Genomic DNA, 20,571 nt, shown 5'->3' with positions numbered 1-20,571 from the left:
CAAAGAGAAAAAAAACATAAAACACTCAATATTCTCCGGATGCAACAGTCCTCCATCTTCTGAGTTTCCAAGCCAACTTGTCACATATTTCATAGAAGGTTCTCATGGCTGGGCGTAGGCCTGTTTCGGGGTACATTTCCACCTCTTGGCGGGCATCATCAAAAGTTCTCAGCCAATCATCTGCAAAGTCCCTAAAACCATCAATGATCTGCCTACATCTTCCTTCCCACTTTTCCTTTTCCCACTTGCACTCTTGGAGCATATTCTCCCAGTTGTATGACCATTCTTGATGTTTGGCAGTTAACTCGTTGTAGGCCTCCTCGAGGTCCTTCATTTGTTCAGAAATATGGACCTTGTCACGATTCGCCTCAACTAATGCCTGGAAACGAGCATCCATGACAACATTCAATTGATCTTCTCTCTTTTGGGCTCGTATTAAGGCTTCCTGATACTCTTTCAAGATAGTCCATGCTTGGCCCTCATCCCTTTAGCTAGCCTGCAGATTCTCTATTTTCGCTTGTAGAGTGTGGACATCCCTTTGGGCAGTATGTAGGGCTCGCCCTCGGGCTTTCAGTTGATCAGCCATATCGGCTCTGTGTTCATCTTTTTCCCTCTTAGACCTGATCAATTCAGTTATTTTTTCATCTTTCTCTTTACCAGCTCAGATTATATGGAACTTATCGGATGACGAGCACATGCTGACATAGTCTCATTTCAAACTGATTTCCTTCTTTTTATGGGCTGCGACGGTTTTGTTAAGCTTTTCAACCGTCAGTTTATACTTTTCAATCTCATCTCGAGCCTCTTCCAACTTGGCTTCTAGAAGCTTGTTATGACCAATGAGTAGCAGTTCATTTTGGGATGGCCCAACTAGTTCTTTTGGAGCTTCGGATTGTGGCAGCATAGCATATTTCATTCTTTCATTTCTCCACCTTTTATACTCTTTAGTGTAGTAGGCTTGGTGTTCCCCAAGTTCATTCTTCCCACTGAGATGAATATTTCTCGGAGCATTCCTTACAGAAATGAGAACTTCCTTGGTGGGTTCTTCATCTTTATACCAGACTGTAATTCCTTGCAGCTTTTCTTGAGGTATAGGATTCATTCCCCATCTCATGTGCCCAAGTACAAGGGCTGGGGTAAAAGAGATGCATCCCCGAGGGCCCTTCAACATCATGTTTGGATACTCTCCGCATGAGTACATTATTGTAGGGTGTTTATCATACAAGCAACATTTTGTCCCAAAGTTCCTAGGGGTTACTTCTTTGAACAGCTTCTTCCAATCAGCCAATTGCATGGGTTTGATTGCAATTTTTCTGAACCTACAATGAGGGTACATGCTCCAATCTGGGTATTGGTGATGTACAAACCGAGTAATCATCCAATCTGAATTGTTGGCGAGGTTGAAAGGTATGTTCCTGAGGATGACCCTAGAAACCCAACTGTAAGAATGCTACCCTGAAAATAGTCCCCTTTTGGTTTAAAATGTTCGGATTTTCATAGCATTTATGTTAAAAAGCTAGTTATTTCAAGAAGCTCATGGTTATTCTGTTATAATCATCAACTCTTTGGGCTTTAATATTGGTGTTTACAGTGCTTTGATATCTTACTGAGTTCCCATACTCATTATTCGCAGGTGATAACTTATGAATGAGGAAGAAGAATTCAATACAAAACCATTGTCTATGAAAAAAATACTTGGGTATGGTTACTGGGTTCTTGTAAATTGTATAACATTATGGATTCTGGGGATTGAGCTAGGCTCAAGGATATTTGATATGCCTTTTCTATTGAAATCTTTCATTCATGCAGGTTCTGTTAATTATTGTAGTAATTGAACAAATATGTGAAAGATTGTATCTTGTTCTATACATATCTCATATGAGAGGTTACAATATATACAAGGAGGGAATAAAATCAAAATCCCTAAAAATCAGCTAATATTCATAGCTAATTAACAAGAAACTAATCACAAGTGTAATTGATTTAAATCCAAATTAACCCCACATAATTGGGATTTTATTTGTCCAACACTCCCCCTCAAGCTGGTGAATAGATGTCAATCATTCCCAGCTTGCACACGCATGACTCAAAGCTTGGTTTAGATAAAGCTTTTGTAAGAATGTCAGCTTCTTGAGCCGTTGTAAGAACATAGGACAAGGATATAGTTCCACTATCTAGTTCTGACTTGAGGAAATGTCTATCAATCCTGACGTGTTTCATTCTGTCATGTTGAACTGGATTATGTACTATACTTATAGCTGATTTACTGTCACTGTAAAGTCTCATAGGAGAGATGAATGATATGTTTAAATCTGCCATTAGTTTTTCAATCCAAATGAGCTCACAAATTCCTTTAGCCAATGCACGAAACTCAGATTCTGCGCTACTTCTTGCAACAACTTTTTGTTTCTTGCTTCTCCAAGTGACTAGATTTCCCCAAACTTTAGTGCAATATCCAGTTGTAGACTTGCTGTCATCTATATCTCCTGCCCAATCTGCATCAGAGTATCCCACTATTTCTCTATTGTTATTTTTTTTAAACAACAACCCCTTACCTGGACATCCCTTTAGGTACCTCAAAATCTTGTTTGCTGCATCCATATGCCTTTTTGTGGGGGCATGAATGAACCGACTGATCAAGCTCACACTAAAGGCAATATCTAGGCGAGTTAAGGATAAATAGATAAGTTTTCCTTGCCCAATCTGCATTAGAGTATCCCACTATTTCTCTATTGTTATTTTTTTTAAACAACAACCCCTTACCTGGACATCCCTTTAGGTACCTCAAAATCTTGTTTGCTGCATCCATATGCCTTTTTGTGGGGGCATGAATGAACCGACTGATCAAGCTCACACTAAAGGCAATATCTAGGCGAGTTAAGGATAAATAGATAAGTTTTCCAACTAAGTGTTGATAGGTCTCCCTATCCACTTGAGGATCATCATCTGAAATCTTCTGCTTCCAATTCCTCTCTAAAGGCACCTTAGCGGGTCTACACCCCAACTTTCCAGTTTCTTTCAATAAATCTAGAACATATTTTCTTTGAGAGATAAAGATCTCATGTTTACTCCTAGCAAACTCCATTCCCAAGAAATATTTCAAAGTACCAAGATCCTTTATTTGGAATTCTGACTGTAGGTGTGTTTTTAGAGACATAATCCCTGTATTGTTATCACCTGTAATTACCATGTCATCCACATATACAATCAAAATAACTTGTTTCCAGTTAGCATCCCTTTTAACAAATAAGGTGTGATCTGCCTCTCCCTGTTTGTATCCCAATTTCTTCATAACAGAGCTAAATCTAGTAAACCATGCTCTAGAAGACTGTTTTAGACCATAAAGAGATTTATTAAGTTTACAAACCTTTCCTGGTTCTGCATGTGCCTCAAATCCTGGAGGGATCCTCATATAAACTTCCTCATCCAATATGCCATTCAAGAAAGCATTCTTAATGTCCATTTGGTGCAACTCCCAATCCAAGTTCGCAGCTAAAGACAACAATACTCGTATTGTATTCAGTTTTGCTACTGGAGCAAAGGTCTCTTTGTAGTCAACTCCATAGGTTTGAGTGTATCCCTGAGCAACCAATCGAGCCTTAAATCTTTCCACAGTACCATCTGGTTTGTACTTCACTGTGAACACCCATTTGCTTCCAACTATCTTCTTCCCATCGGGCAAGTCTGCCATCTCCCATGTTTGATTTTCCTTCAATGCTGTCATTTCTTCCATCACTGCTTTTTTCCATTCTGCACTTTGTAAAGCTTCAAGAATATTACATTGCACTTGAATTTCATCTATTTTCGAAATAAAGGCTTTGTAACTTCTTGATAAATGTGAGTATGTGATATGGTTAGAAATAGAATGTTTTGTACAAGCTCTTACCCCTTTTCTAACAACAATAGGAAGATCTAAGTTATTACTTTCTTCTTCAATTTCTTCAACCACATTTGGTTCTATTACCGCTGAAGAATCTACCACTAGTTCAAATTCATGGCTTTGATTGAGAGTTTTAAACCTGCTGCGTGTGAAAACATACCTCACAGGTGGTTTATATACATGAGATAGTTCCCCTGATTTTTGAATGATTTGTGTTTGAGTGAGAGGAGAGTTTGGGACTGTTTTTGTTTGATTTAAAGGTGAGTTTGGGACTGTTTTTGTTTGATTTAGAGGTGAGTTTGGGACTGTTTTTGTTTGATTTAGAGGTGAGTTTGGGATTGTTTTTGTTTGATTTAGAGGTGAGTTTGGGACTGTTTTTGTTTGATTTAGAGGTGAGTTTAGGACTGTTTTTGTTTGATTTAGAGGTATGATAGAGATGGGAATATCAAGTTTATGTAAGATTATAGGACTAACAAATTCACTTTTGAGTATTGGATCCCGAGGGTGGTCTCCTAATAATATCTCCCCCTGGAGAGCAGCCTGGGGATAAAGAAATTGGTCTTCCCTTACATCACTAGAAACAAAAAACCTTCTTAAGGAAGGATGATAGCAACGGTACCCCTTTTGTGAAGCAGAATAACCTAGGAAAACACACTTATATGCCTTGGAGTCAAGTTTACTAGGATTAGGAGAGTTGTTGTGAACATAGACAAGACACCCAAAAACTCGAAGAGGGAGAGAATTAAGAATATGAGTGTTAGGAAAGACAAGGAGTAAAACACTAAGTGGAGTCCTAAACTTGAGGACTTTGGATGGTAAACGATTAATAAGGTAGGCTGAAGTTAAAATAGCATCTCCCCAAAAAGAATGTGGGACATTGTTTGTAATCATTAGAGACCTAGCAACTTCGAGTAGGTGACGAATTTTGCGCTCTGCCACCCCATTCTGTTGAGGGGTGTAAGTGCAAGAACTTTGATGGAAAATACCACATTCTTGAAGGTAAGTGGTAAAGGCTTGAGAAAAATATTCTTTCCCATTGTCGGTGCAAAGAATATGGATAGAGGATTGAAAAACATTTTTTATTAGTTGATGAAATTGTTTAAAGATCATAGGAACCTCAGATTTGTCCTTCATTAAGTATACCCGACAAACATGAGTGTGATCATCAATGAACGTAATAAACCAACGTTTTTTATTAGCAGTGGGAACACGAGTTGGACCCCATACATCACTATGCACAAGGTGAAAAGGTGCAGACGGTGTATAAGGGCGAGATGGATAGGTAGAACGTGATTGTTTTGCCAAAACACAATGACCAAATGAAATGAACGTGGGTCTTTATTTATAAATAAATTTGGGTACAAATATTTTAGATAAGGAAAACTAGGATGTCCTAATCGTTGGTGTAGGAGAAGAACATCAGAATCAGAAACAACTTGTAGACCCATAGGAATAGGGGAACTAGATAAACCACCATTGGATAAATAGTAAAGGCCATTGTTCTCTCTAGCATTGCCAATCGTCCTCCCCGATGGTAAATCCTGAAATTGACAATGAGAATGAAGGAAAGTTATTGAACAATTTATTGACGTAGGTCACGTACTGTCGGAATTCGAGATAATAAAAAGGTGAGTGAGAACACAGGTCGAGTACTCCCAAAACTCGAGGTAATAAAAAAAGGTAAAGAGAGAACGCAAGTCGGGTACTGCAGGAACTCGAGATAACAAAAAGGTGAGTGAGAACACAGGTCGGGTACTGCCAGAACTCGCCTATTGGTAGGTTGGGGGGGGATTGAGTTAGCTTGAGCTAGCCTACTTTCTACCCATTGAGATCTAAAAATGATTTTTTGCAACGAATTTCATTAATGGATTCATGATATGAATGAGATGTTTTTTTAGTTTGTGTATATATAATACACAGTAGGTGGTTTTTGCTTGCAGTGTTTGCATCATTTATTGACAAAATCATGATTGTTTTTATTTTACAGGTCTGTCATCATTGAATTTGATTTTGAGCATCCTTACAATCCGAAATTCCAACTTCATTGAGTGTAGAAGCTCTAGTAATAAAACTTTTATGTCAACATGATTTCAGTTCTTCTTTACAGATAGCCAGACTGCTCAATTACTTGTTTTGATTGATTATCGTAAAAGGTCATATTATTATTCATCAGTGTCTTTTCACAAAAATAACTCATGCATTACTATATGAGGGATAATGAACGAGGTAGGAATTGGTATTGATATTAACTTATGGAAGTACATATTGAAGGGTTTTTGGGAAGAGGTGTATGACATTTCTTTCAACTTTCTATAACAATGATAACATTAATCTCCCCTTGCCAAGATTCGAACTTCGTTAAATTTTTGTCTACGCAAAACTTTTGCCCCAGTGTCTTTCCAAAAGCGCAATTGTTCAATAGATTTGTCTTTGCGTCTTGCTATGAATTTATTGGGTGGGACTGATCATTCAATAAATTGCCCCAGTATTTGCTCATCAATCTGAATCCTCTTAATCACCCCATAATCTTCTTCGGGACTTTTGCTACAGATTTATTGGAGGAGCTCGCTCATCCAATAAATTTGCCCCAATATCTTGCTTTAATGTCTTCCTGAGTGATGACTCTTCCGATTGAGAACGATTTTCCCCTATAATAATACCTAAATTTTGCTTAGGCCGCCTTTTCAGGTTTTCGACCTAACGGGAGGTTCTTTTTTCTCATTTTTACTTGTTAGAAATATTGGTGTAATAACCACTTTGTGCGAGTGTTGGTCTAATAACATGAATGCATTCAAAACATTTCTCTTTGGAGTCAATTGGCTTTTTACCCTAGCGTGGTTCCAAACAAATTATTCCTTAACAAGGACGTTTTGGGCTTGAATCGTGGCCTATCTAAATGGTTTTCAAGAAAATAGATATTAATGCTCAAATTGTGTTTCCCTTCCCACTACATCTCCTTTTCTACAATATCCTATTTCCAATTATTTCTCTCGTGATTTTATTGCTTCGTTTTTTTTATACGATTGGGGGTCTGATGTGTTTTTGTCCTAATTTTTGCCTAAGATCTCTTAAAGATCTTAGCGAACCTTTTCTCATTTTTGATATTACTAGACTCTCACTTATTTGATTAGAAGCACTATTCTTTGGAATTTTGAGGAATATTTGAAAAACTACCCTTCCCTGGTCATTAATGTTTTTTCGGGATTTTTATTTTGGGAATTGATCATCCTTCATAAAGTCTGGGCTAAAATGGGGTGACTAGAGATATTTTCATAAGTGTTTAGGGGTTACAAAGAAGCCTTGTGTCATCAGGAAAATTTATTTGTCTACATCATTCTCCATTTTCGCTTAAAACATGCATGCAATTTTATAAACAATGACTATGTTCATTACAATAATATTCCTACGAAATTGAGTTTTTCTTTTATCTTTTTTTTCGTTTCTCTTTTTTCTAGGAAGTCGCCTCAAGCATAGTATCTCTTCACTGCATTAGAATTTACTGAGAGACGAAGCTCTTCTCCGTCCATGTTGGTCAGAATGAGAGCTCCTCATGAGAAGGCTTTCTTTACCACATACGGGCCTTCATAATTGGGTGTCCACTTTCTCCGGTGATCCTTTTGAATAGGTAAAATCTTCTTGAGTACTAGATCACCTTCCCTGAATGCTCGAGGGCGTACCTTCTTAGCGTGTGCCCTCATGATCCTCCTCTGGTATAATTGACCATGACATATGGCTGCTAACCTTTTTCCTTCAATAAGATTCAACTGATCATGTCGGGCTTGGACCAATTCCGCCTCTTCTAATTCAGCTTCAGCAAGCACTCTCAATGATCGTATTTCGACTTCTATCGACAATACTGCTTCCATCCCATAATCCAGAGAGTAGGGCGTTGACCCAGTTGATGTGCAGATAGAAGTCTGATAACCATGAAGTGCAAATAGTAACATATCATGCCAATCTCTGTAGGTCACTACCATTTTCTAGACTATCTTCTTTATATTTTTATTCGATGCCTTCATTGCTCCGTTCATCTTAGATTGGTGGCGTTATCCGTGATAATTTTCTAAGGTAAACCATAGTAGCAAATCAACTTTTTTTTTTACAAACTTGAGCACCACCTTATGAGGCATGCTTGCATATGAACTTGCCTCGACCCACTTGGTGAAATAGTCTATTGCAACAAGGATGAAGTGATGTCCATTTGAAGCCTTTGGTTCGATCGGGCCGATAACGTACCACCAAAGGGACTCAGAGAGTCTTCACCATGACTTAGAGGTCTTGAGTTTAGAACATTTCTAGGTTGGGGCTAAATAGTAAGAAAGGTTTTCTTAGGCGACTAGGTGAGTCAAACCAAGAAATTGGGTTCTTGGATTCAAGAAGGGGGCATCTAAGTTTGTGTATTGGAAGTGTGCATGTAAAAATACATTCGTTTCAATATTAGTGAAGAAAATCTCCCGAGATCAGAAGGGGAGACCTGGATGTAGTTTACAAGTGGACCCGCAAATAAACCAGTATAAAAATTCCTTGTTGCAGGCTCTTTCTAAGTTAATCTCTTTAATTTCAAGATTGTAAATTTGCCCAATTTTAGCTGATAATTTGGATACTATAAAATTGGTAAATTGAGTTTAATTATATTCAAGTATATTTGCTTTATTTGTATCTAATTATCAGTGAGTGGGTGAGCAATAAGCCACTTCGCAACTTGCTATTTTCTGTGAGTTAATCGATTAAGACAGAGTGTTAATCGATTAACTAAGGCTTTTTCCAAAATAGGACTTCGGTGCAAAAAGCGGTAATGGGTAACTGCAACATCTATTCAACCCCCCTTATAGGTGTGTTTTGTCCATTAATACCTAACAAGTGGTATTAGAGCTAGGACGACGTGCTAGCTCAACTGCATACGCATGATCCTTAAGGGAAAACAAATGGGTTCCTCTAACCCCTTTGGCGGTGATGGCGCATCCATTAACCGCCCTCCCGTATTCAGTGGCGAGGGATACGCCTACTGGAAAGTTTGGCTGAAGATATTCATTGAAGCCATTGACTTGGATATTTGGGAATCCGTAGTCAATGGGCCTTTCATCCTAATGCATTAAGTGGACAATGAACCGAAAGAAAAGCCTAAGAGTCTATGGACCAATGATGAACGTAAAAAGGTTCAATACAACCTACGTTCTAAAAACATCATCACATCGGTCCTATCATATGATAAATTCTTCTGGGTTTCACAATGTCAAAGTGCCAAAGAAATATGGGACACTTTACAAGTGACTCACGAAGGCACTAGTGAAGTCAAGCGTGCTAGGATGAATTCCCTGACACATGAGTACGAGCTTTTTCGTATTTTGCCAAGTGAATTTATCGCCGACATGCAAAAGCGATTCATACACATAGTAAACCATTTAGTTGCTCTAGATAAATATTTTACCAAAGGAGAATTAACTAATAAAGTTTTGCATTTTCTTGATAGGAGATGGCAACCTAAAGTAACAGTTATTATGGAATCCAAGGATCTTGACTCCATGCATTTGTCAACATTATTTGGAAAGCTTCAAGAGCACCAGATGGAGCTTGGTCGCTTAACAATGCATGAGGAATTAGATCACAAAAATAAAAGCATATCTCTTAAAGCAACAACGTCTCGACCTATTGAAGAGAAAGAAGATGTTGAGTCTGATTTAGACATTGATGATGAAATGTTGAGCCTTCTCGTACGAAAATTTGGGAAATTCTTAAAGAAATGAGGTTTTAAACGTTTTCAGAAGAAAGAAGCACGTGAGTCAACTAGAAAAGGCAAAGGTAACAAAGAGCGCTTCACCTGCCACAAATGTGGTAAGCCCAGACACATGAGATTTCATTGTCCTACTTACCTCAAGAAAATTGATTCGAAAAAGAGCACTCCTCGAGACTTTAAGTCAAAGAAAGCCTACATAGTCTAGGATGTACCAGAGGAGGATACGACATCAAGCACCTCAGATGAAGAGGAGACCACCAAGCTATGCTTAATGACCAGAACAAATGAAGCTTGCAACTCAGATTCAAAGGAGGTAAACAATGAGGTATACTCTAACACCTCATCTTTTTATTCTGATGATTCACCTCCTTATGAGGATTTATATAATGCTTATGTCGAATTGTATGGAGAATTAAAAAAAATTAGCTAGGATTAGTTCTGATAGAAAGCTGGTAATCCTTCTAAATGATCAGAAAATAGTTTTGTTGCAAAAAGAATTAGATGAGCTAAAACTTGAAAATGAAACTTTAGATCCAATACTTTCTTGTAATGCATGCAATTGCTCTAATGATAATTTATGTCAATCAACTCTCTGTGAATCTTGCGAGACTTTCAAAATTGAGAATTTGAAGTTTAATGAAAAACTCGCAAAACTCACAGAGAGTCAAAATCAATTAGACACTATGCTTAGTCAAACTAGAAATGTTCCTACATGTTTCTATTGTGGCACACAAGGCCACACTTCTTACTCTTGTTATATCAGGAAGTATGGTATACCTAGTGGTGTATATGTCTGGATGAAAAAGGGAGATGACTCCCTGATTACTAATAGAAAATGACCTAATATAAATTGGGTACCTGAAAAAGGCAAGTGGTCTATTTTGCAGGTATGTCTACGAGCACATGGACAACATTAATATTTTGATAGTGGATGCTCGAGACATATGATAGGAAATAGATCAAAATTTCTAGATCTATCCTTGAAAGAAAAAGGGTTTGTCATGTATGGAGACAATAACAAAGGAAAGATACTTGGTATCGGGACAATTGGCAACTCAACCCACAAAGTGATCGAGAATGTACTATATGTTGAAGGCCTAGAGTACAACCTATTGAGTATCAGCCAACTCTACGACAAAGGTAATCGTGTATCTTTTGACTCTGATTGTTGCATAATCCGTGAAAATTTATCTAATAAGGTCAAATTTGTCGAACATCAGATTAACAACATCTATATGGTTAACCTAAAAGATGTCACGATGTTATTTTCAAAATGTTTTGTTTATAAAGAAAATGATATTTGGCTTTGGCATAGGCGCGTCCACTCATATTCATGTAAAACATCTAGATAAACTATCTAAAAATAATTTGCTTGAGGGTCTACCAAAACTTGGATTCAAAATTCATGAAACTTGTGACACTTGTCAAAATGTAAACAAGTTAAAATATCTTTTAGTAAAAAGAATGTAATATCCACAACAAGACCTCTAGAGCTTCTCCATATGGACTTGTTTGGACCTTCTCAAATAATGAGTTTTGGTGGTAGTTTCTGTGCTTTGGTAATTTTTGATGATTTCTCTAGATTCACATGGACATTATTTTTATCTTCTAAGAGTGATGTATTTAAATCTTTCAAAAACCTTTCATTCGATCTGATCATGGTGGCAAGTTTGAAAACCACCAATTTGATGATTTTTGTAATAAACATGGCATCATGCATCAGTTCTTCGGCTCCTCGTACCCCTAAGCAAAATGGAATTGTTGAGAGGAAGAATAGAGTTCTAGAGGAGCATGCTAGAACCATGCTAAACGAAAGCAAGGTTCCTAACTACTTTTGGGCTGATGTAGTACATACTTCTTGCTATGTGATAAACCTTATATTGCTCATTTTTATGCTTTTGGATGTAAATGCTTTATTTTAAAAAATGGAAAAATAGCGCTAGGAAAATTTGATTCTAAAGCAGATGAGGGTATATTTTTAGGGTACTCATTGCATAGTAAAGCTTATCGGGTGTTTAATAAATATTCTATGCAAGTAGAAGATTTTGTACATGTTCATTTTGATGAATCTTCTCGAAAAGAGAAGACAAGTATTTTCTGATGATGTTGCAGGTGTTGTGGAAGAAGCATACTCTAAGGACATGGACCAGGACAAAGAAGAATAAGCACAACAAATTGGCCAAGTTGAGCATTAGGACATGCCAATCGCGTGGAAGACTAAGAAAGATCATCCACTTGACAAAGTTATAGGTGATATCTCTACGGGGGTGGTAACCCGTAGTTCTTTACGTAATTTTTGTAACTTGGTTACTTTCATATCTCAAATCGAGTCAAAGACCACTGATGAGGCCATTGAGGATGTGTATTGAGGTATAGCTATGCAAGAAGAGCTAAACCAGTTCGAGCGCAATAATGTATGGGACTTGGTCCCTAAGCCAAAAGAACATCCAATGATTGATACTAGATGGGTCTTCCGAAATACACTACATGAATTTGGCTTGATCATTTGAAATAAGGCGCGCTTAGTGTCCAAAGGCTACAACCAGGAGGAAGCCATCGATTTTGATGAGACCTACGCTCTTATAGCCAGGTTAGAGGCCATTAGTATGCTTTTATCCTTTGCATCGATTATGAACTTTAAGCTCTTTCAAATGGATGTTAAGAGCGCCTTTCTGAATGGCTACATTCAAGAGGAGGTATATGTTGATCAACCTCCCGGATTTGAAAATTTTAAATATCTGAACCATGTATATAAGCTCAAGAAGGCTCTCTATGGCCTGAAACAGGCTCCTAGAGCTTGGTATTACAGATTGAGCTCTTTCCTCTTGGAAAAAGGGTTCGTGAGGGGTATGGTTGATACTACCCTCTTTATCCGTAGATTAGATGATCATGTAATATTAGTTCAAATATACATTGATGATATAATTTTCGGATCTACTAATGACATTTTTTGTAAAGAATTTTCTGAGATGATGTAGGGAGAATTTGAGATGTCGATGATGGGTGAGCTGACTTTCTTCCTTGGGCTACAAATTAAACAAATGGAAAGTGGCATCTTCATTCCTCAATCAAAGTATTGCAAGGAGTTACTCAAAAAGTTCGACATGGAAAATGTAAAGAAGCTTCTACGCTTATGGTGTCCGCTTGCTATCTAGACAAAGACGAAAAGGGAAAATCTATTGACATAACAAAGTATCGAGGGATAATCTGCTCTTTATTATATTTGAATGTGAGCCGCCCTGGTATTATGTTTAGTGTTTGCATGTGTGCTAGATTTCAAGCATTACTTAAAGATTCACATTATAATACTATTAAACGTATCATGAGATATTTAAAAGGAACAATAAATATGGGATTGTGGTATCCTAGGGATGCCTTATTATCCTTGGTAGGGTATTCTGATTCCGACTTTGCTGGATGTAAGCTGGATCAGAAGAGCACTAGTGGGACTTGTCACTTACTAGGTAGTTCCTTAGTTGCATGGAATAGTAAAAAGCAAGCATGTGTTGCTTTGTCCACCGCCGAAGCGGAATACATTGTCGCTAGTGTGTGTTGCGCTCAAATCCTATGGATGAAGCAGCAACTTAAAGACTTTGGTCTTAAACTGTAAATGATTGCCATTAAATGTGATAATACAAGTTCCATAAACCTGTCCAAGAATCCCGTTTTGCATTCAAGAACCAAGCATATAGAAATTAAACATCATTTCTTGCGTGATCATGTTCAAAAAGGCGATTGTGTGCTTGAATTTGTTGAAACTACTAAGCAATTAGCTGATATTTTCACCAAGCCCCTCTCACGAGATACTTTCTATGTTCTTCGAAGAGAACTTGGAATCCTTGATGAAAATATCTTGATTAAAATCGTCTAACTCTTTATTATGTGCTTTGCATGCTAAATGTCTAATATGCTTCAAAATGAATACTTGTTGAATGCATTTCATTCCTAATATTATTCATGATCTAGTATAATATGCTCTATATGTATGTGTGTTTGCATAAAATTACTTGATATATGTTAGAAATTGTTGCATGCTTCTAAAACACTAAAACTCTCTTGATTCTACAAATCTAATGACTATTAATCGATTAACCATGAGTCTTAATCGATTACAATGAGTTCCAGTAGCCAACATTTATTTTTTAAGAAATTTAATCGATTAATGTCTCACCGCAATCGATTACCTAGTCTCATTTTTCTGAAAATCTAGAATTTTAACTATGATTAATCGATTAAGTACTACTTTTAATCGATTAACAGCAACAGATATAGTAAAACTAGAAGCGTTTTTGTCATTTTTTTTCAAAACCTCTCTATCCCCTTTCTCTCAAAATCTCATAGGCAACAACATAATCTATTTTGTTAGCCAAAAAGAATAATAATCCTCACCCTCCACTCATATTGCACTTCATTTCATCTTATTTCCTCTCAAATTTATCCAAAACCCCACTTTCCCAATTCCAAATCCTAAGGTTAGGTTCCCCCAAAAATCCTTCTTCAACTCGGTTTTTGCAATCAAAATGAATATGAGGTAGGACCATGGAGACCCTTACTACTCTCTCATACTGTAGGAGACTCGGTTGTCAAAGTTTCAGGGGAGGAAACCAACTTCTATCAGGTATGTCGATTTAACCTGGATGGCGGAACAAAATTTTGATTTTCCGCAAGGTATGCAAGTTCAAGGAGCTGTCACCTTTTTGGAATTGAAGGGAAATATTTACCCTGCCTTAGTTAGAGAATTTTATGCCAACTTCTGATACTGGATGGCAAGTATTAGTCTATGGTTTCTAGAAAGTTATTTAAAGCTGAGTGATGATATTTTAATGAATGTGCGAAGTTTATCCACCAATGGTGTTAAAATTGGTAATTGTGACTGGGTCAAGAATTCATTCGATGCTGCTGAGGTTTACAAGTCTTGTTCGAGAGGTCCCCATCTGTATATCCAAGTTGAATTAACAAAAGTTGAGTCATTATCTATGGAAAATAGACTATTGCACTATCTAATAGCGTACATCTTAGTTCAGAGAAACAAGAATCATGCACAACCCACTATGAGTGATTTAAGGTTTATGTATGTTGTTAAGGAAAATGTTATGATTAATAGGCCTGAGGAGATTTTGAAGGTCATGTATAGTGTGCCAAAATCACAATCCAAGCTGATTCCCTATAGTATATTCATTTCGAGGATCATCAATTATCTGCATATTGATGTGTCTAATATTATCATCATGGAGTCTTCTGATAAAGATCACCTGGTTGGTGAAAGTCTGATCCACAAGATGGGTCTTTACAAGTATGGAAATACTTGGCAATACCAAGAGGATTATAACACTACTATGGACTTGGACTTATCTAGAGATGAGGATCAGGCAGGAATGGATCAGCCTAATGCGGGAACTCAGGGGGAGTCGTCTAGAACAACACCACAGGTACCACCCTTTGCGTTAGCTTAGTTTAATTTAATGGAGCAAAGGTTGAATAATAGAATGGATCTACATTTTCAGACTTTGAAGGACTTTTATCATACAGATTTGGAGCAATTTGAGTAACGTCAGGTCGCCTACATTGATAACCACTATCAGTCTATGAGGAGCTTTGTTCAAAACACTATTGAAGCACAAAATGATAGGTTATGTGCAAAATTTGAGAAGCTGAGAGTCGTCATTCAGGGAGATAGTAGTCTGACAATTAGTGATGATAGAGACCTTCCTTCGCATCCTTAGCTTAGAAGACCTTAGACCCTAGTTTGCCTTTGGTTTAGTTCTTCTATTAGGTAATTTCTAAGTATTTTTTTGTTTTGTACTCTTGAGACTTATTTCTCTTCGCTTTTGTTTGGATTGTAATAGTTTCCATCTACTTTTGCTGAACACTTATCACTTGGTATGCATGATATTGAACTTTAATCGTTACCGATTTTGTATTATATTGCCTATATCATATGCATATCAAGTATTTACAAGTATGGAAATACTTTGCAATACCAAGAGGATTATAACACTATTGTGGACTTGGACTTATCTTGATATGAGGATCAGGCAGGAACAGATCAGCCTAATGCTGGAACTCAGGGGGAGTCGTCTAGAACAGCACCATAGGTACCACCCTTTGGGTTAGCTTAGTTTGATGCAATGGAGCAAAGGCTGATTAATAGAATGGATCTACATTTTCAGACTTTGAAGGAATCTTATGATACAGATTTGGAGCAATTTGAGTAACGTCAGGTCGCCTACATTGATAACTACTATCAGTCTATGAGGAGCTTTGTTCAAAACATTATGGAAGCACAAAATTATAGGTTTTGTGCAGAAATTGAGAAGCTGAGAGTCATCATTCGGGGAGATAGTAGTGTGATAATTCCTGATGATAGAGACCTTCCTTCGCATCCTTAGATTATAAGACCTTAGACCTTAGTTTGCCTTTGGTTTAGTTCTTCTATTAGCTAATTTCTAAGCATTTTTTTGTTTTGTACTCTTGAGACTTATTTCTCTTTGCTTTTGTTTGCGTTGTAATAGTTTCCATCTACTTTTGCTGAACACTTATCACTTGGTATGCATGATATAGAACTTTAATTATTACTGATTTTGTATTATATTGCCTATATCATATGCATATCAAGTATTTACAAGTATGGAAATACTTGGCAATACCAAGAAGAATATAACACTACTGTGGACTTGGACTTATCTAGAGATGAGGATCAGGCAGGAACGGATCAACCTAATGCAAGAACCTAGGGGGATTCGTCTAGAACAACACCACAGGTACCACCCTTTGGGTTAGCTTAGTTTGATGAAATGGAGCAAAGGTTGAATAATAGAATGGATCTACATTTTCAGACTTTGAAGGAATCTTATCATACAGATTTGGAGCAATTTGAGTAACATCAGGTCGCCTACATTGATAACCATTGTCATTCTATGAGGAGCTTTTTTCAAAACACTATTGAAGCACATAATGATAGGTTTTATACGGAATTTGAGAAGCTGAGAGTCGTCATTCAGGGAGATAGTAGTCTGGCAATTCCTGATGATAGAGACCTTCCTCCGTATCCTTAGATTAGAAGACCTTAGACCCTAGTTTGCCTTTGGTGTAGTTCTTCTATTGGCTAATTTCTAAGTATTTTGTTGTTTTGCACTCTTGAAACTTATCTCTCTTTGCTTTTGTTTGGCTTGTAATAGTTTTCATCTACTTTAGCTGAACACTTATCACTTGGTATGCATGATATTGAACTTTAATCGTTATTGATTTTGTATTATATTGCCTATATCATATGCATATCTATGTCATATATAGTATGAATTATGTTTAATGGTACTTGACCATGACTGGTTATCTGCATCTATTCTGTTTGATTGAGTCTGCTGTAAACATGTTATGATAATAATGCTTGAGCATTCCATGCTCAATTTGTAATTGTATAACCTTTCATGCCATTAACCTTGTTCATTTCCTGTATTCTGTTAGTTTAATCGATTAAATTCATACTCTTAATCGATTAAATCCGTTTAAACATGTGCACTTGTTCAAGCTTCCTTCAACTGGTTAATTAATTGAATCCCCAAATTTAATTGATTGATTGCAGTTTTGATCTCACTATATAACTCTTCTTACTTTTAACTAGATTAATACGTTTATTTTTTTGATAATGTCAAAAGGGGAAGAAATGTTGCTTTTTTGTTTGATGTGATTTGCAGGTTGTAAATAAATATCCAGCTTTCATTGTCCAACTATGCGTTTTAACTTCGAAATTAACAACCATGCATTCTATAACCATCATCAAGCTATGTGTCAAAACAATATTTGCTGTGGAGTTTGTCATCATCAAAAAGGGGGAGATTGAAAGTGCAAGTGTCAAAGTGTTGCACTATTAAATTGCCTATGTTTTGACCAAGACAAGGATTCATTGAAAGCTTCAAGATGACTCATGAAACCATCATGTCATGGACTCAAGGATCTCATATCTAGACTAAGTCTTACAAGAGTCATTTTTAGAGTCATAGATATGTTCTTAGATATTGAGTCCAGGTTAGGTAAACCTAGGTGCAATTTTCATAAGTCTTAAAAATAGTCAAATAATTTACATGAGATATGCCATCTGGATTATTATATGTTCATGCATTAATCATACATGTTATTTGTACATCACATGCATAATATATTGGTAAAACATGTATAGTTGATAACCATAACATATAGGTAGTTTACCATTTTACCATTTAGCTGAAAAATATGCACGTTAATCGATTAAGGAATGAGTTAATCGATTAACATAAATTCAGTTTTAACAGATAACTGAATACCTGAAATCATTTATACTCAACAACCCGTTAATCGATTAAAAGGGCACTTAATCGATTAACTAGGTCTCAGAAAGCTTTTCTATATAAACTGTGTTTTTAGGTCTTGCACCATACATCTTATCATTCATTTCAGAATTGCTAAGTTGCATATTTTTCGTGCTCATTTGTGATATTTAGGCAGAGAGAAATACATTGTGAGATAGTGAGAGATAGTATCATGTTTAGGGTATACTTGTGATCTAATTGCATGTGATTAATGTGTTAACATTTCCTATCTTCTTTTATATGATTCTTGCATTTCTTTAAAAGAATTCTAGGATAGAAAATTCTCTATTTTCGCACATCAATTAATTCATACATATTCATGCTTACTTGTGAGTCTTGTCTATGGTTTTTAGTTGAGATTTAATTGTGATATTTTGAGCTACATTGTGCTTTATAATACTCTGTTTTTTGTACTGTTTTTGTGTTGTAATAAGGGAAATCGTCTCTTGGTGTCATACCACCAAAGAGACTCAGTGAGTATTCACCAAGAATTAGAGGTCTTGAGTTTAGAACGTCTCTTGGTTGGGGCTAGATCGTAAAAAAGGTTTTCTTAGGCGATTAGGTGAGTCAAACCAAGAAATTGGGTTCTTGGATTCAAGAAGGGAGCATCTAAGTTTGTGTATTGGAAGTGTGCATGTAAAAATACATTCGTTTCAATATTAGTGAAGAAAATCTCCCGAGATCAGAAGGGGAGGCCTAGATGTAGTTTGCAAATGGACCCGCAAACGAACTAGGATAAAAATTCCTTGTTGCAGGATCTTTCTATCCTTAATCTCTTTAATTTCAAGATTGTAATATTGCCTAATTTAGGCTGATAATTTGGATACTGTAAAATTGCAATATTGAGTTTATTTCTGTTCAAGTATATATGCTTTATATGTATCTGATTATTGGTAAGTGGCTGAGCAATAAGCCACGTCGCAACTTGATGTTTTCTATGAGTTAATCGATTAACATGGAGTGTTAATCAATTAACTGGGGCTTTTTCCAGAATAGGGCTTCGATGCAAGAAGCGGTAATTGGTAACCGCGACACCTATTCAACCCCCCTTCTAGGTGTGTTCTGTCCACTGATACCTAACAACAACTCCATCTACAATTATACTCCCTAATACCTTGTAAGTGCTCCTTGCAGTCCTCTTACCCTTCATAATAGTCAGTATACCTTTGCATACTCAAAGAGTATCACTATCTTGATCAGCTCTATAGCTAAATATTTTGGCCCACATTATCCCCAAAGAAATCATTTTCTTCTTCAAATCTAGTATGTGCCTAACCTCACATATCGTCTTCACTACACAATCATCCATAATAATTCTGATTTCTCTCATGCCAATAATTGCACATGCTTTGTTATGTTTGTGATACATGAAACCAAAATTGCATGCCCTGTTTGTGGTGAGCCATTTTCTTTTTGGCATCATGTGGTGGGAACAAGCAGTGTCAAATATCTACTCATCTATACTATAATTTGATGATATAGATAGTAGATCACATTCATTGTTGTAACCAGAGTCATATTTCTGTGAAACATTTAAATATGTAGATATTCCACCTTTTCCCATTGGCTCGATAGGACTCCATTCATTAGGACAATAATTTTTGTAATGCCCAATCTATTCGCACTTAAAACACTCTATTGGTGTTCTACCCCTGGAATTTGGTCTTTTCCTTTTGGTAGGACCTCCTCGGCCTTGTCTCCTCCCACGCGTTTGGCTCCCTTTCACATACAGACCATCACCCTAAAACCATTCCCCTACATTTTGTATTCTTAGAGTGTAGGATAGAAATACAGATGTGATTTCATCTAGTTTGATTGAGTCTTTCCTGTATGTCAATGTAGTCACCAAGTGTTCATAGGAACTTGGCAAAGAACACAATAATATTATTGCCTTGTCCTCATCATCAACCTTCACATCAAGTTTCTACTAGTCATTGATCACTTGATTAAAAGTGTTGTCAATATTTGATTGAGCTTTTCCCATATGTCAATGTTGCCACCAAGTGTTCATACGAATTTGGCAAAGAACATAGTAATATTATAGCTTTGTCCTCATCAACCTTCACATCAAGTTTCTACAAGTCATTGATCACTTGATTGAGTCTTTCCCGTATGTCAATGTTGTCACCTACTACTCATAGGAATTTGGCAAAGAATACAATAATATTAATGTTTTGTCTTTATCATCAACCTTCACATAAAGTTTTTAGAAGTCATTGATCACTTGATTAAAAGTGTTGAGATGTTATTGCGAATCAGTACCCTCCTGTATCTTCAGACCATGGAGTCTATGTTTCAAATAGAACTTGATTATTAGAGACTTGGACATGAACAGCTTCTCTAATGTCCATACCTCTGTTGGTGATGTCAATTTCATAACATGATATATCACCTCATATGATAGACAGAGTCGTATAGTTCATGCAACATTATCCTTCAACTCTTCCTAATCCAGTTGATCCATACTATCTGGTTTATTCTCACGCATCGCCTTTGATAGACCTTGTTGAAGAAACAAATCTTTAACCATCCTTTGCCACATTCCCAAATTATTAGTTCCACCGAAGTTCTCTACTTTGAATTTTGCACCTGAGTTAAGAGCCATTTGATAC

This window comes from Lupinus angustifolius, chromosome LG01 (assembly GCF_001865875.1).
Source record: "Lupinus angustifolius cultivar Tanjil chromosome LG01, LupAngTanjil_v1.0, whole genome shotgun sequence".
Classification (NCBI taxonomy): Eukaryota; Viridiplantae; Streptophyta; class Magnoliopsida; order Fabales; family Fabaceae; genus Lupinus; species Lupinus angustifolius.
This window is presented reverse-complemented; position numbering follows the sequence as displayed.